A 6,000-nucleotide genomic window follows, 5' to 3' on the forward strand; every position below is an offset into this window, starting at 1 on the left:
TTACGGGAATAGACTACCCGACAACGCGTGTTAGGCGCTGACTTATCCCTACTTAGGCTTCGGGATAAAATTCCCCGTGCGTGTGAAGCACGGATTTTGGTGTTATGAATAACGACCTCCCACAATGTTGAATATGTGGACTTTTGTTCTTTCAACGGCTAAGAACTAACCGGCAACGCGTGTTAGGCATTGACTTATCCCTACTCAGAATTCGGGATAAAATTCCCCGTGTGTGTGAAGCACGGATTTTGGTGTTATGAATAACAACCTACCACAATGTCAAATATGTGGGCTTTTTGTTCTTTTTACGGTTAAGAACTAACCGGCAACGCATGTTAGGCGTTGACTTATCCCTACTCAGGATTCGGGATAAAATTCCCCATGCGTGTGAAGCACGGATTTTGGCGTTATGAATAACAACCTGCCATAATATCAAATATGTGGACTTTTGTTCTTTTTACGGTTAAGAACTAACCGGCAACGCGTGTTAGGCATTGACTTATCCCTACTTAGGCTTCGGAATAAAATTCCCCATGCAAAAAAGACATGGATTTTTGTTGCTATGATGCTGAATATGTAGACTCGGTCATTTTTACGGGAACGAACCACCCAGCAACGCGGGTTAAGCGCTGACTTATCCCTACTTATGCTTCAGGATAAAATGCTCCAGATTGGTATTCTGACATCTTTTTCAATCGGTGAAAGACTAAACCAGCAACGTGTGTTAGGCGCTAACTTATCCCTGCTCAGGATTCGGGATAAAATTCCCCGTGCGTGTGAAGCATGGATTTTAGGAGTTGAAAAAGTGGTGTCTTCTCTTGGGGCAAAGACGAGCCTGATGCGGGAGAGGAAGAATTTTATATTCTATCTCCCGAAGCTGAAGAGAAAGAATTTTATATTCTATATCCAGTTGCAAAAGAAAACTTCAAGTGGGATCTCCACTTCAAGAATCTTGGAAGGCGAAACTAAGAGTAGGATCTCCACTCCGAGAATTAAAAAGATTCGGATAACCCTAACTGTCGGAAGGTTTGATTATCGAACTAAATGTGGGTTTCTCATTTATCGAGAATGAATTGTGGTTTTGGCCCTAACTGTAGGAAGGTTTGACCAAGCGGGAGTTTGAGGTGATCCTAACTGTAAGAAGGTTTGATCACTCGATTTGAAAGTAGGCCTCTCGTTCATGGAAGGAATCGAGAAGAGATTTTGATTGTGGTCCTAACTGTAAAAATGTTTGACCGAATGAAAGTGGGAGTGTGAGATGACCCTAACTTTTATAGGTTTGATCACTCGATTTGTGGACCTCTCGTTCATTGAAGGTAATTTTGACTGTGGTCCTAACTGTAGGAAGGTTTGACCAAGTGAACAATAAGAGTGGGAGTACAAATCATAGTGGGAGTGTTGATTCGTACAAACTGCTCAAAGGGGATTCCTAGTGTTAAGTGATAAGTACTTAACACGGAGGGGCTTGACAGTCGTCAATGATCAAGATGTTAAAATTCCAAGTACTATGTCCGGAATTTAATAATGGGAATGTTGAGTGCACAAACGCATAGAAGTTTAAGTGGATTCAACCGAAAGGAATTTTAGTGGTCTCACCATCAATTAGTCTGATCGGTGGGGGATTTTGTGGTGGAAGACTATGAGTCGTCAAACACCAAAGAGAGTTTTGTGAGAGAAGATTGATCCAACGAAGTGATCAAATCTCGTCTCAGCAAAAGAGTGTTCGAAAATCAAAGTGGGAGTTTAGTGTTTATTACTTTGTTCGTAATAATCAGGTTATCCCTAAGAAAATTACATGTAGCATTCTTCCGGGAACTTCCCGTTACATGAATCATCCACCCCCAGCTTCCTTTGCGAAACTGGGTCTAACATCATACTGAGTTACGAGATCGGGTTATCCTTAAGAATATTACATGTAAAAATTCTCCAGGAACTTCCCGTCAAGAGTAGGAAATAGTTTAGACTCATATACCTATTGGAGTATTAAGAAGCACTTTATACTCGTATACTTTTTGGAGTGTCAGAAGGAGTAGTTTATACTCTTATACTTATCGAAGTCTTCATTTGACTTAATTGAGCGATATAACACCAGCTTCAACCAAGGTTTGGATGCTATTCTTGAGAGCGAAGCAAGCCTTGGTAGGATGAACGATTCTCCTGTGGTATGCACAGTACTTCGGATCTCTAGTATTATCAGCTTTCTCCTGATTTGCGATAGGTGGTAGCTTGATCTTATTATTTTCAAGGAGGGACTCGAAGATGGCTGGAACATCTTCGTCCTTGAAGGAGTACTCTTTTTGGAGTTTTAGATCCAAAGTCTTTTGCTGCCTTCGAGATTGTTATTGCGACGTCTGATTAACATCAATAACTGTTGCAGGTGCCTTTCCCTTACCATGGGAGGTGAAGTTCGAGTTTGGGAGATTAGCCATCGATTGGCTCCTCTCGGCCTTCTTCCTTCGGAGGAAGCGTTCGGCCCGCTCTCCGTGCATCTTCAACTCTTTCCAGGTGTTGGACGGTGCTACTCCCATAACTTCCAACACATCCAAAGAGAGGTTATTGTGACAGGTTTGGAGAATGAAGTCCTCCGTGATCGGATCTCGACAGTTCATCGTCTTATTCCGAAAGCGCTTGACAAAGTCGTCGACTGTCTCATCGTCTTCTTGTTTCTCATCGAAGAGTGTTCTGATTGACACCTCGGCATCATCATCAAAGAAGTCAGCGAGGAATAGATTTTCCAGGTCATCCCAGCTGTTGATGCTTGCAGACTTGAGACGGCGGTACCAATCGAAGGCGGGCCCGCGAAGGATGCCAACGAATGACCGAACCATCAAGGCTTCATTGCCAGAGATCATACCCAAGTAGGACTTGAAGTAGATCAAATGCTGAGTGGGCGAACCCTTCCCATCGAACGGCGTGAAGTTGATCAGGTTGAACTTTGCCGGATACGGGATCGAATCCCACTCTCTCAGGTAAGGACACAGAATCCTGATCTTCTTTATCTCTTGATTAGACATCAGAGCGTTGACTTTTCTCTCGAGGTCCTTCATCTTTTCGTCATCGTCTATATCATGCTTTGGATGATTTGGAGAGGAACAACGTGGCCACCCCTAGTGTTGTCATTATTAGCGGGACCACCCCCGGTGTTGTTGTTTTTAGTGGGTCCACCCCCAGTGTTCTGGTTAGCGGGAGGGTTCTCAGCATTGAGACGTTCATCCACATCTGAATCGCTACCTACTTGGTCAGCAAGGTTGTGACGGCTGGATTCACCGAACTGATTGGACAGAGACCGAATTTGTTGGTCATGCTCTTCCCTCATTCGTAGTATAGACATCTCCATTTCAATCTTGAATGCCTCTTTCTGCTTGGTTAGGGCATCCTCGAGAATTTTGGCAATTTGCTCGGTGCTGATCATGAATACTTTGCAGGATTGTCCCGGATTGGATACCATATTATCAGAAGCGATTGCCGAGTTAACATCCGATGCTTCATTATCCAAGGATAACCCTCTCTGCATTCTCTGATAATCTCTTTGTCTAATAGTTCCCGATCACAACCGGGTTAGACGGTGCGATATAAGCGGGTCAGAGCTAGAAGGTCGAATCGACTTTCCCTTATCAGCCATATTTATTGTAACTTCCGGGAGTTCGTCACCTTGAACGGCTAATTGTTTCTTACAGAAACGTCTTGGCTTAGACTTAGTCGCTCCGTTAAAGATCCTCTCAAATACCGAGACCCTCTGCGGAAGGGTCCTGGGGCATCTACACGCTGATAATACTGCCCTGATTAGTTCAGCACACGAACAGTGACAATCCATCTCCCGGGTACCTCTTTTTTGAGATCTGTTCGTACTCCCAGCTCGATAGTACAACTCATCGGCATGATGACCGGAGCAATCTATCGTGTGTTGGCACGATTTCTCAGGTATAACGTTGTCGTCTAACGAACACGTTTTCTTCTGAGAGCTTGCTGCCTTATTGGCGTTCTTAAGTGTCACGCGTTTGGAGCTACGCTTTTGGGAGCGCGAGCTCTAGACGGGCTCTTGGTCTTTAATTCGCCGTCCGAGGCGATCAATTATAGGGGGTTTTTCCATTATAGAAAGGCTCTGACTTGTTGCGAGGGCGTGTGCAACCCCCAGCTCGAGTGGTTGCTCGGGGTTCAGTCACCGGACCCAAGTGTTCTTTGATCAGAACTTTACCTCAATCTTTGTGCAAAGGACACAGACGATCTGTCATCCTCATCTTGAAACGGGACAAGTCTCCATAGTCGTGAGGCTTCACCGGAAGTGCAGAATTCATTAGGACGGAAACAGGGGCTGTCGGAGGCTTAAACGGTACCGCGGGGAGGTGAACCGGGTGCGAACCGAACCGAACCGGGTGCAAACCGAACCGAACCGGGTGCGAACCGGTGCAAACCACCATTTGGTGGCTCGGTTTTGGCCAAACCACCCGATGGTGGTTCGCGCATTCTGGCAGTTTCGGGCGCTGTTTGACTTTTTGTGGACGCCGTTTCGGACTTTGGTTTCCAGACTTGACGTGGTTTTGGTGACTTCTTGATCACCTCTTTTTGCTTCAGCTTCCGTGCTTCTCGCATGAGAATTTGTGCGTGTGCAATCAACGCGACGCTTCTGAATGTGCTCCTTGAGGGTTGAGTGGCTCCGTTTGATTTGGATCCACTCGTTCGCTGTTGGTTTGGAGGAGAGGCCATTTATTTGCAGCTGGGGCACTCGGTGCCTTCTGCATTTTAGATCCGCCTCATAGCCAATCCCGTCAATAGGCTCCAAAGCCTTAGCAAGTCAGCGCGCAAGTTGTTGGCGCTGCCTTTGGCGTGCCCCCTTTGATAAGGTTGGCGTGCCTTCTGCAATTGACTCCTTGATGGAGGAAGGGTCCAGATCTGTAGATCCAGCCTCGTTGGAGGCCGGAGGGACTTTACAAGGTAAGATTGCAATGGCAACACGAGCCTTGATCTTCCTGCGCTTGCGAGGGGCAGAGGATCTGGAGGAGGAGGACGACAGATACTCCTCGAACTTCAGTTGGTCGAATTCGTACTCGACCACTTTTTAAACCGGGATCTAGATCCTTTGTTACAGCACGACAGCTTCGGCAGCGAAGCTGTTGGCTCCCACTATGGTCGCCATCATGTTTGGGTCAAAAATCGTTATTTTCATTGTGATTGAATCTATTACAGCTTTAATCGTTTACAATAAACTCTAATAAAAGTTAATCTTTTATAAGATCTCCTTATACAATGAAAATACAAAAGATACGACTCTTGTCAAACAGCGCAACAGACGTTTATCACCCGCTGCTTGCGTGGGAACTTTGCCTATGCTGGGGACGTTAATATCCGTGGACCACCGCGGATCAGATCCGGTTAATAGATTAAGTTAATCAAAGCTCTTACTTCACAAAGGAAGTAATCGCTGCAGCGATGATCTCGACCAAGCGAGATCACGGCTCTTCTTGAGATTTAAGACCAAGCTTAAATCCAGAGGAATAGGGGACGGGTCTCAGATCTTTCGAATTCCACTCTTTATGCACAGGAGATCGCCAAGATCTGCTAACCCTTGCTATAAATTCATGGCTCCACTCTCCAATTTGGCAGCGTTTCACCCTCTTGATGTCCACCCCGGAGAAATGAGCACCCGAGCTCGTATTTATAAGCTTCAGAAGTGGGTAGTTGGATAAGAACAAGGGATTCCTCTTTATCTTCAGTTGAGAACTGAATAACCACAGTATCAGATTAGTTGGGACACTCAGGAACAAACAAATCCCAAGAAAAACCGTCAAAACCGAAATAGGATCAAATCTGGCTGATTTGTCACCCGGTGGCTTGGCCTGACCGGGCCACCAAATGGTGGCTCGGCCTTGGCCGGGCCACCAATTGGTGGCTCAGGCCCGACCGATCGTTTTGATGCGATCCGGCCGCTAGAGGATTTCTTTATATTTCATCATTTTGTTGATCTGTACGCTGTTTTGGTGGCCGATGAGCGTGCGGGCCACT

This window comes from Asparagus officinalis, chromosome 9, assembly GCF_001876935.1.
Source record: "Asparagus officinalis chromosome 9, Aspof.V1, whole genome shotgun sequence".
NCBI classification, from domain to species: Eukaryota; Viridiplantae; Streptophyta; class Magnoliopsida; order Asparagales; family Asparagaceae; genus Asparagus; species Asparagus officinalis.